Genomic DNA, 12716 nt, shown 5'->3' on the forward strand with positions numbered 1-12716 from the left:
TGAACTCTTAATCCTGAGAGAATAATGGACCTGATCATGAAGTGTAGGTTGCTTTGATATATCAAGAGTGAGACCTGAAGTGACGGTCAAAACCTCAGTATGTTGGGCAGCCACATTTAGTGTTGATGGAATATATATTCTCAAGATGGAATTCATAGTCTCTTGATGGAGATATAAAATATTCCCTTGAGATAAGTTTGATGGGTTCAGTTATTCAGAGAGTTAGGCCTAACCACTTTAGTAAGAAATTACTAAAGTATATATTTATGAAATTGGATTTCATAAATATATAATGAATAACTTTAAAGAATTAAACCGGGTACTCAAGGATAAGATGTAGTAATTTACAAAGTGGCAGTCTATATTTATGACTTTGTGTTACTACGAATATTTTATGAAGGGGTTACGTGTATAATAAAATCTTGGGATATAATTTATTAATAAGGCCTAGAGTGCAATTATATTTATATAGTGGTATTAAATATAATTAATGGTAACTTTGGACTTGTCAAGAGTTGACGGAAAAGCCCAAGGCCCATTGGAGCTAGTGTCTTATTGGTCCCTTTTGATCCCACTTCAAGCCACACACTAAAGCCCAATTGGAAAGGCCCAATAGGCCAGCCCAATTAGATAATTAGTTAGTTAGTTATAAAGGGAGAAACATACAAAATTTTTATTAGATGAGATTAGAAAAGAAAAAGAAACGGTGTGTGAGAGAGTGTGAGACACACTTTCATTCTCCCTTTGAAAAACTGATTGAGAGACCACACATCTTGGGCGTAAAGTGGAATTGGAGTGAAGATTAAAAGTGTTCCCAAGTGCTTCTAATCTTTGTTTTGAATTTTTCCACACCAAGGTACGCTATCTTGTTCTTAAATTCTGAAATTTACATAGTGCACTTTATCAATCATGAATGAAATAGATCCTTGTTCGTTGCTTCCGCTGTGGGTTTTGCATGAGATGCAAAACCAGAATTTTTCCTTCAGAAGAAGAAGGAGGGAAGAGGAAAAAGGTGGCCAGAGGGGCATACAAAGGCAATGAGGTTGTAGGCCAGGCAGACGGTAGTGGCCGTAGACCGTTCATCCTTCCGTTGATACGGACAGTGAACGATTTTTACCCAACCATGTCTCAGAAGGTTTTCAACACCCTTCTCGACCATTCTCAAATCCTAGAAAATATCCCCCTTTGGTTGCCAAGGAAGTTTGAGAAGTGCTACTCGAGGAAGACAGTAAACATTGGCATGTACAATGCCATGTTTACCGCAGGACTAAGATTGCCGCTAACAGAGTTGCATCGTCAGCTTGCCAATTATTTAGGCTTGTCCGTCAGCCAACTTGCCCTTAACACATGGAGAAATTCATCGGGGCTGAGGTGATATGGGGTCAACTAATGGTGGTAACCGTCGTCTTATCCTCAACGAGTTCTTCTACTGCTATAAGCCCTAGTAGATCTCTTTGTCGAAGGGTATCTACCACTTCCTGGTAAGGAAGTCATCATTTAGGTTGGTGTTTGATATGCCTGATTTCAATAGGAATTGGAAGAATAAGTACTTTTTTTGTTAAAGGGAAGGATTGGGTGTGCAAACCCAAGGAGTAGGATAGTATGCCCGATGGGTTTGACAATACTTGGGGTATTGTAAGGGAGTCCAGTGAGTCATCGATATTCATTTCTTATTACTTTGTCAGTTTTAGTTACGTATATGACCTTCTACTCCTTGTTTTTCAGCTCAAGTTCGTCCGTAGATAACCAACGAGCAAGAGAGTTTCCCTAAATGGGTTTAGGCAATCCCTCTTGATTAGAGGAAGTGGAAAGAGCTCGTGACCCTTGATACCTTTCACGCTTTTTGCAGAGGTCTAGAGCTGACGACTGAAGCCTGACAGTTGGACGCCTTCTTTCGCCAACATAAGTTTTCCTCTCTGTCCATTTTTAGTTATTTCTATTCCATCCTTCCTTTATCTAATTTCTTTCATCACCTTTTTCAGAGATAGACGTAGGCAAGCAAAGGGCAATGTTGAGGAAGTCGGCAGCTACTCGCCTAAAGCAACAGGGGGAGGCGTCAGCCTCTACCCCTAAGGTGGCTCCTATGAGAAAGAATGCCGCGAAGGACGACCATCCAACCAAGAAGGCGACGGGTCCTTCTGCTGGGGCTGACAAAGAGGCTTAGCAGCCAAAGTCCCCTCCCCCTCCCCATTGTGGGGCTGGTAAAGGCCTTATGACAACGCAGGGTCCTGTCATTGCTGGCTCAGTCTAGAGGCTGGTGAGCCATAAGGATTACGCCATCGAGATGGTCAACTTAATCATCAAGGAGGCGAATTTGGACGGGAGCGGTGAGCACTCTATCGAGGATCTAGGGGCTTTTTGCCTCTTTGACCTATATGTTTGTTGGCCTTACTTTTTTTCCTTTGGTAGGCGATGGTGAAGATGAGAGCCCTTCAAGATAGGTATGTGGCCAAGGAGGAGGTCATTTTTCGGTTTTGCAAGTGCTAGGAGTATGAGAATAAAGAGTGAGATCAGTACAAAAAGGCGATTTGCACTCTCAATATGAAACTGACGACGAAGCTTGCCCTACTAAAAAAGGAGATCCGCCGCTGTGAAAAGCTGGATAAGGCGAACACCAACCTAACGACGGAGTTGGCCGCCCTCCGTGAGGAATTGAAGAAGGCCAAGGCCAACACTATGGTGGGGTTTCGGACCTCTCAACCATACTATTACAAGTGCGGCGTCTACTATGGCGACGGGTTCGAAGATTGCTTGAAGCAAGTGGCTTCTGTCTACCTTGACTTAAACTTGTCTCAGGTAGTCATCAATGACACCGTCCCACCAACACCTGGTGGTGCCGGTGCTGCCATCGATGAAGCCAATGACTTCGTCCACATAGTCGAGGAGGATGGGGAGGAGCTTGATGTTGAGGCTATCGACCAGCCTGCTCCTGAAGGACTAGCCATTCCTGACGATTCCACCACTCCTGAAAGTTCATCTGGCCCTAATGGCCCATCTGTTGAGGATCTGCCTGCTCCTAATGCCTCTTCGTCCTAGTTTCATATATATATATATAAATTGTTGTCTTAATGTTTTTGTATGACTAATTTTGAGACAATGATGGATGCCCCTTTTTTGTGCTACATTTATCTCCGTTGGGTTTCTATTTATGGTTTTATCCGTCATTTCCATTAGTAGCTTTCATCTTGTACACTTTATTGGGTTATGCCCCCAACCATCATGAAGACCTGACTATGCTTATAGTTGTTCATCCGTTGGCTTTATGCATCATGTTTGTTATACCCGTCCGCTTGACATAAGTAGGATTTAGTAAATTTTGTTATTGGGTACTCGTCAGTATACATGGTCATTCGTCTGTCTCGTAGGTCGAACTTAGTAATTTCATGACCAAGTACCCATTAGTATCCTGGGTCATCCGTCCACCCTGTAGGCAAGACTTAGTAGTTTTGTGATCAGGAACCCATCGATATCCTTGGTCATCCGTCTATCCTATGGGTAAAACTTAGTAATTTTGTGACCAAGTACTCGTCGATATCCTTGGTCATCCATCCACACTATAGGTGTAGGACTTAGTAATTTTATGACCAAATACCCGTCGGTATCCTTAGTCATCTGTCCACCCTATAGATAGGACTTAGTAATTTTTTGGAAAATTCATTGAAGGTAGATCTTTAAGTGAAGTAGAACAATGTGTCTAACAAACCTCAAGAGTCTTATTTTAATAATCAAAAGCTTAAAAACTCAATATCCTTAAAACTTCAACATCCTATTTTAACAACAATTAAAAAAAGAAAAGCAATAACATAGTCTGCACTTGTCTACTACGGGTAATATTTTCATAGGTGCTCAGTGTTCCATGGGTGATGGAGTCTTTGCCCGTCGAGGGTCTCCAAGTGGTAGGTCCACTTTCTATAGTAGTTAATAATCTTGTAGGGTCCTTCCAAGTTGGTGCCCAATTTTTCCCGTGCAGGATCTTTGGTAGCTGCCGTCACTTTCCTTAGGACTAGGTCCCCGACCAGAAAATACTGAGAATTGATGATGTGCATTGATAATAGCTTAATTTTGCATATTTGTATCATTATTAGAAAGCATTATCATACTTATTTTCAGTTAATTCATGTATTTTATATTTGGTTTTGGAATAATGCTAAATAATCAATTTTGTGTTTAATTGAATTTTATTGCGTGAATTTGTCTTTTGTAGGAGAATGGAATTAAATAAGTGAATTTGTGCAAAAAAGAAAGCTAATGGACTTTAATTTTACAAGGGCCACGATGAAGCTAAAGAAGGCCAACCTAATTAAATTTAAGTCCAATTGGAGCAAGGAATCAAAGGAAATTTGCACCAAATCCAAGGCCAATTCGGATTAGGATTCCAGCCTGCACATCAGTTTTGGCATAACTTTCGGCTCAGATGTCCAATTGAGATGATTCAAGTTGGGCTGGAAAGCTAACTTAAAGGGCTAAAATTTTGTTGTTTACCAAAATCCAAATTCTGATGTTAAATGGGCCAAAATCATCGGTTAAGTGAAGCTTAAAAATCTGGGATTTTCTCCAAACGGGAATCCAATTTGTAATAGGATTCTTTGACCTATTTAAAGGATCTTTAGGGAAAATTCAAAGGAGGCTAAGGCTAGTGCTAGGGCTGGATGCAAAACAAAATATTGGAGTTAGAGGCAGTGCCACATGTGGCTTCTCCGTAACTTTTCTCCATGATCGCATTGTGACTATTTCTTTCTCTATTTTATTTGTCTAGTTTAATGTTTAGTATTTTATTCTTGTGTTTTATTTCAATTACCATGAGTAGCTAAATTTATAATTAGGGTTGACGATGCAACCTTGTTAAGGATTATTAGTATTATTTATGTGATTTGATTTTTCCCACAATATTTGTTCTTTTATTATTTAAATTGTTCTTGCTTCATATCAATTGACTAAGATGGGATTCTAGATATGAGTTCAATCATTTTTTTCTCACAATTTAGGATTAGTCTTAATTAATTGAATGCTTGGTTTTTATTTCTTGATTTTAAAATTGGATATCTCTTGTGATTTGTTTGGTTGTGGATACAATTGATGATTTGATTTTATACCTAGGAAGCAAAGAAGAACATGCTTTAGATATTTAAATAGAAGTTTTAATAATAATATTTTCCATGATAGCAAGATTGATTTCTAGATTATCATACAGTAGTTAAGAAAAATTAATGATCATAAATATATGCTGATATGAATTAACAAGCTAGATTCTAAAACCTTATTTCCTTACTGCTTTATATTATCTCTTTACTGCTTTATATTATATTTTTGCTTAGTTTATTTATTTACTTAGTATATTTAATTACAAACAATCAATTTTTATTACACTAGATTAGGATTTATTTGGTTAAGGTTTAATTAATTTTCCTATGTTCATTCAAATCCTTGTGGGTTCAACCTCGTTCTTGTCAAACTATACTTCAGGGTTCGTACACTTTCAAGTAATTTAAAATTTCACAACAAGTTTTTGGTATCGTTGCTGGAGACTTGGTTAGGAAAATAAATTAGGTCTTAATTGAATTTTCCTTCTACTAGTTGTAGTTAAAATTTATTTTAAAATATATATATATATCCCTTTGTGCATGGTGTATGAGAACTTGGATACATGATACAGAAAATCATCTTGTTAGTTTTGATTATTCATCCACGATGAGAGAAACAGGAGATGATTCAAAAACTCTTAGGGAGTTGTTCTCACCCATAACAACCAACCCTCCATCTTGCATAGTATTGCTTGTAACCACTACCGCACATTTTAAGTTGAAGCCACAGATAATCCATCTTCTTCCTACTTTTCATGAATTGGATAGAGAAGATCCTTATATGCATGTGAAGGATTTTCTTGAGATTTGTGCTACTTGTAAGTTCCAAAATTTCACTGATGACTCTGTTCGCTTGCGTTTATTCCCTTTTTCCTCGAAGGATAAGGCAAAAGCATGGCTTAATTCTCTGTCACTTGGATCTATCACTTCATGGGAACTATTGGTCACAAAATTCCTCTCTAAATTTTTCCCAATGGCCAAGACTAATGCTTTGAGGAGAGAAATTACAGATTTTTACAAGGATGAACAAGAGAAATTTTATGAGAGATGGGAGGGATTTAAGGACTTGATCTTAAATTGTCCCCATCATGGTTTTGAAACATGGAGACTAGTACAATATTTTTATAATGGTTTGACTCAAACAAATCGTAACATGATTGAGTCCATGAATGGTGGTGGATTTTTTAGTCTTATGGATGATGAGGCATAAAAATTTCTTGAGAACTTATCAGAAAGCTCACAAGAATGGGATTTTTCCAATCGTACAGAGAGGTCTGCCTCTGCAATTAAGAAATGAGGATTGTATGAAGTTAGTGAAGATTTAGACATAAAAGCTAGGTTGGACAATCTCACTCGTAAGGTTGAAGCTTTAGCTTTAGGTAGAGGGATAAATTCTGTCAATCAAGTTCAAAGTAAAACATGCTCTATTTGTGCAAGTCCTATGCATACAATACAAATATGTCCTTCCACAGCTAGTTACCCTAAATACTATACTGAGCAAGCAAATGCACTGAATAATTATGGAAGGCCACTTGCTAGTCCATTTTCAGAGACATACAATCCAAATTCGTAAAATCATCCTAATTTCTCTTGGAGGGAGAACCGTTCCCCTACAAATATAGGTGGACAACAAGTGCATCAACAAAATCAATTTAGTCCACCTACCCAAGCATATTCTCCCCTTCCTCAATCAACTCCTCAGTTTATGTCACCACCAAGACAACAATCATCTTTGGAGGTGTCCCTCAAAACTTTCATGCAATCAACTAGCCAAGCCATTCAAGAGATGAAAAGTTCCACTCATTTAAATACTCAAGCTATTTCAAAGTTGGAAAATCAAGTTGGCCAGTTAGCAACCCAAGTTGGAGAGGGACAAAAGAAAATTTCCTAGTCAACCTATACCTAACCCAAAAGGACAGTATGCCATCAATGGTTCTTCTAGTTCTACTCATGGACAAGAACATGTTCAGTCTATTACTACCCTTAGGTCTGATAAGCAAGTTGATAATCAAGTGAAAATGCCAAAAGTGGAGGATGATAAAAATACTGTGTTAAAGGGAAAAGGAGCTCACAGTTCACAAGATGATCATAGAGGAAAAAAGAGAAACTCAACCTCAATTTCAATTCAGGATCTTAGTTCTCCCCTTGATAAGAGGTTTGTTCCTAAAGCTCCATTCCTCAAAGGTTAATCAGTCCTTAGAAAAGTGCACAATTTGGAGATATTTTAGAGGTTTTTAAGCAAGTGCAAATAAACATTCCAGTTAGCTGACAGATGTGTGAAAATTCCTAGGGGTATTGTTGAGGATGTGTTGAATAAGGTGGATGCATTCTATTTTCCTGTTGATTTTGCTGTGTTAGAAACTGAGCTTGCTCTAAATGCCAGTACACAAATCCATGTCATTTCGTGTCCCCCTTTCTTAGCCACATCCAATACTTTGATCAATTGTCAAAGTGGTGTGATGAAGATATCTTTTGGGAATATTACTGTTGAGCTTAACATCTTTGACATAAGTAAGCAAGTACTAGACAATGAGGATATATGTGAGGTTAGCATGATTATGATCCTAGTCCATGATACTTTCATAAAATCAAGTTGTGAGGATTCCCTAAAGGCTTGCTTAACCCTTTTTTATTGTAATTTGGATACTGAAAAATCAATTGAGGAGGTCAATGCATTGTTGGATTTTGTTCCTCTCTTAAGTATTGATAGCTGGCAGCCAAAAGTGGTCCATTTTCCATTTTCTTCATCCCCATTCCTATCTATTGTAGAACCACCAAAGTTGGATGACTCTTGGGAACATCAATTGGTAAGTATACTTCAAGAGCATAAGGAATCAATAGGTTGGACAATTGCTAATATTAAGGTTATTAGTCCCTTTGTGGTTATGGAAAGAATTCACTTTGAAGACACTGCAAAACCTTCCCAACATGTTTTTGACTCAGGTAAGTTACAATCTCATTGGACTAGTCCATTCATAATATGCATTATTTATCTCCGTGATGTTGTTGAGGTTTGAGTGGTCCTGTTTATCAGGATTGATCTTCAGTTGTGTTAGATCTTTTTGCCAAAAAAAAAAATATATTTTTCTTGTTTATTTTCTGCTTTCAGATTAATATTTCTGTTTATTTTCTTGTTTAGTTTTATACTCTTTTTTTCTAGTTGATATTTGACAGAAATTAAAATTTATAACAATCAGCTTGATCAAGGTACGTCTCTTCCTTCTCCTTACCTTACTTGTTTCTACTTGGTTCTCATGTTACATATTAATATTTTGCTCTCTTTTCATTGAAGACATTTTTTTAGAGTATCATTTTTAACATTGAGGACAATTTTTGGTTTAGGTTTGGGAGGATGTAAATAGATTTCTATCTTTTTGTTGTGTTTTGTTTAGTACCAAAAAAAACCTTTTGCCTAGCTTGAGATTTATGTTTTGAGTTCGTTATAGTACTTTTTCTTAAAGAATTTCATTGCTTTCATGATCAAAATTCATTGCACATGCACGTAGCCACTCAAACACAATTTGTTGTTGAGGGATAAAAGTGATTAGAAAATCTTGAAGATAACAATTTGGAGACTGTAACCCTTGTGAGTTTTGAGCCAATCATTATTTTTGGAGGGTTATTTTTTTTTCTAATCTTAAAGTTCATTTGGAAGTGCGTAACATGTTTCCCTTGTTGTAGTCTCATTGTTCTTTCTTTTGGCCAAGAAATTTTTTTTAAAAAAATTTATGCCACACTTGAATCTTTTGAAGTCATTGATGTTGAATGAACTATACTAGTCTTTGAGAGATGAGATTGTGCCATTTTTTTCTACTTTGAGCTATATATGTGTTTTTCTTTTTCTTTCTTAATACATTATCGCTAGTCACCCCGTTGAGCCTTTTGATTAGCCTTTCTTTCTTAAAACCCTTATCCATAGTGTTTCAAGATGGAATTTGATCAGTTTGTTTCAATGTGGTGGTTTGTGCAAGAATTCAAAGAAGAAAGAAAAAGAATATTCAAAGAAGAAGAAAAAAAAAGGAATTTGAAGAAAAAAAAAGAAAAAGAAAAAAAAGGAAAAGTGTCAAAAAGAAGAAACTAAAAAGGGGTTCTCATCAAATTTTGAGAAGTGAAATGTAAGGAAAAAGTACTGCTTTAAAGAAGAAGAGTTGAAAAAAAAAAAGTTGAATGGAAATTCCAAAAAGAGTTGATATTCCGATAAATCTTGAAAACACTTCTTATTATTTACCTTCACCAATTTTTATTTCATTCCCTTTGCTTTTACCCTACATTACGTCCTAATAAAGTCCTTATTTGATCTTGAAGATTGTGTAGTTCAGATACTGATATGAATGAATAAAAAGTGTGGTATAAATTCTTTTTGGCAATCCTTTCATGAGACTACTTGTTCTTTCTTGATTAAGCGTTTTTCATGTGATTTATATGTGAGGTGTTTGATTTTGCTTATATTATTCCGCTCATATATATTGTTGATTGTTACACCCCATTTCAAAGTGATTTCATTTGTTGAGTAATAACACCGAAAAGATTTAAGTTGAAGCATACTTTCAAATAGAGATTCGAGTTAAGTTTATTCTAAAACTAAGAGTATGTTTGGGTTGGCTACCACTTTTCACTCACATTGAATTTTGATGGCATGAGAAATTTCTTTAGCGTTTGTAGTGTTTTTGAACTTGAACTAATCCTCTTTGCAAAAGGCAAATAAAAAAAAAATTTTGTTTGCTTTTTTTGTTTTTTTTTTTTACTTTTATTTTTTTTAGTATTCATTCTCAGAATTTTGTGGGTATATTCCTTGCAAATCCCTCACGAGACTACAACTCGTCAACTAGTGTAAGCTAGGGGTTTAAAGGTCTGTTACATATGCTAAATGCAATCGAAATTTCCAGAAAAAGTGGATTAGTTAGGATTTCCTTTTTCTTTGTTTTTAATTTCTTTGTTTTGTTTTACTATTCATCTGTTTTGCTCGAGGACTAGCAAAATATAGGTTTGGGGGGTATTTGATGTGCATTGATAACAGCTTAATTTTGCATATTTATATCATTATTAGAAACCATTATCATACTTATTTTGAGTTAATTCATGCATTTTATATTTGGTTTTGGAATAATGATAAATAATCAATTTTGTGTTTAATTGAATTTTATTGCGTGAATTTGTCTTTTGTAGGAGAATGAAATTAAATAAGTGGATTTGTGCAAGAAAAAAAGCTAATGGACTTTACTTTTACAAGGGCCATGATGAAGCTAAAGAAGGCCAACCTAATTAAATTTAAGTCCAATTGGAACAAGGAATCAAATGAAATTTGCACCAAATCCAAGTCCAATTCGGATTAGGATTCCAGCCTGCACATTAGTTAGTATTTTTGGCATAACTTTCGGCTTAGATGTCCAATTGAGATGATTCAAGTTGGGCTGGAAATGTAACTTAAACAAGTTTTTAGTTTACCAAAAGTCTGAATTCTGAAGTTAAATGGGCCAAAATTATTGGTAGTGAAGCCTAAAAATCTGGGATTTTCTCCAAATGGGAATTCAATTTGTAAGAGGATTCTTTGACCTATTTAAAGGCTCTGTAGGGCAAAATTCAGAGGAGGCAAGGGCTAGTGCTAGGGCTGGATGCAAAACAGAAAATTGGAGCAAGAGGTAGTGCCACATGTGGCTTCTTTGTAACTTTTCTCTATGATAGCATTGTGACTATTTCTTTCTCTATTTTATTTGTCTAGTTTAATGTTTAGTATTTTATTCTTGTGTTTTATTTCAATTACCATGAGTAGTTAAATTTATAATTAGGGTTGAGGATGTAACCTTGTTAAGGATTATCGGTATTATTTATGTGATTTGATTTTTCCCACAATATTTGCTCTTTAATGATTTAAATTGTTCTTGCTTCGTATCAATTGACTAAGATGAGATTCTAGATATGAGTTCAATCATGTTTTTCTCATGATTTAGGATTTGTCTTAATTAATTGAATGCTTGATTTTTTTTTCTTGATTTTAAAATTGGATGTCTCTTGTAATTTGTTTGGCTATGGATACAATTGATGATTTGATTTTACACCAAGGACGCAAAGAAGAACATGCTTTAGATATTTAAATAGAAGTTTTAATGATAATATTTTCCATGATAGCAAGATTAATTTCTAAATTATCATGCAGTAGTTGGGAAAAATTATTGATCATAAATATATGCTGATATGAATTAACAAGGCAGATTCTAAAACCTTAATTCGTTTCTCTAGATTGTTTACATCTCTTTACTGCTTTATATTATATCTTTGCTTAGTTTAATTATTTTCTTAGTATATTTAATTACAAACAATCAATGTTTTTTAAAACTAGATTAGGATTAATTTGGTTAAGGTTTAATTAATTTTCCTATGTTCATTCAAGTCTCTGTGGATTTGACCTCGTTCTTGTCAAACTCTACTTTGGTATGGTTCGTACACTTGTGAGTAATTTAAAATTTCACAACACTTGACTTTGGCATTGTAATATTTTGCCATCAGATCCTGATAATGCGTGATCTGCTACTCAGCCGTCACCCTAACTTCATCTAGAAGGTCTAGCTGTAGGCGCATCCCCTCTTCGTTCCTTTTTTCGTAGCGGTGGGATATCCTGTAGCTGGTCATCCAACTTCTGCCGGGATGACAGCTTCACTTCCGAATGCGAGGTGAAAAGGTGTTTCCCTTGTAGGTGTGTGAGCTGTCGTCTGGTATGCCCATAGCACATTGGATAGTTCGTCCAGCCATATACTCTTCGCCCCCTCAAGCCGAGTCTTGATCATCTTAAGAGAGGATCGGTTTGTAATCTCAACTTACCCGTTGGCCTGAGGGTGGGCGAGAGAGGAATAGTGGTTCTTGATCCCCAACTGTTAATTTAAATCTCTGAATGCATCGTTATCGAATTGCTTTCCATTATCAGAGAGGAAGACTCTAGGGATCGAGAAGTGGCAAATGATGTTTTTCCAGACGAAGCTTTGGACATTTTTTTCTGTGATAGTGGCCAAACTTGAGTTGCCACATTGCCATGGGGAAGGGTCCTATTATGTCAAGCACCCATTGAGTGAATGACCAAGGAGCATTCATTGGGGTGAGATGTTTCAATGGCTGCCGTCTGATGTTGCTAAAGTGTTGGCACTTGTCGCATGCCTTTATGTAGGATTGGGTGTCCTTCTGCATAGTGGGCCAATAGTTATTGGCTCGTATGAGCTTGTGAACCAATGATCGTGCCCTCGAATGATTTCCACATACTCCCTCATGTATTTCTTTCATGACATAGTCCACTTCATTAGGGGCTAAGCATCTTAAGTATGGTTGAGAGAAACCTTTTTTGTAAAGGACATCCCCAATCAGTATGAAACATGATGACCATACCTTCAGCCTGTAGGAGGCATGGTGATCTTCTGGGAGTGTCCCGTTTCTGAGGTAGGACATGATTGGTGTTGTCCAATCGGTTGGTGTTGTCCAATCGGTTTCCATGGGAATCACTTATACTTCTATTTTGTCAATAGCAAGAGAATATTAGACAAAAGATAGTATTGACCAGTGATGACCATGTGCTCTGCGGATGCAGCCTTAGCCAGACGGTTTGCCTACTTATTCTTTTCCCACGGGATTTGCACAAACTTGGCCGAGGGC

The 12716-nt window shown here is 36.5% G+C and overlaps 1 non-coding gene across 1 annotated transcript; it reads right to left on the reverse strand.

The window, feature by feature from the left end:
• Positions 1–6067: 6067 nt before the first annotated feature.
• LOC142608490 (small nucleolar RNA R71) lies at positions 6068–6176 on the reverse strand. Its single transcript, XR_012839519.1, has one exon. It is a non-coding gene; the product is annotated as a small nucleolar RNA R71 (small nucleolar RNA).
• Between the last annotated feature and the right edge of the window lie 6540 nt (positions 6177–12716).

The sequence above is a fragment of the Castanea sativa genome, chromosome 8 (genome assembly GCF_040712315.1).
Source record: "Castanea sativa cultivar Marrone di Chiusa Pesio chromosome 8, ASM4071231v1".
Taxonomy (NCBI): domain Eukaryota; kingdom Viridiplantae; phylum Streptophyta; class Magnoliopsida; order Fagales; family Fagaceae; genus Castanea; species Castanea sativa.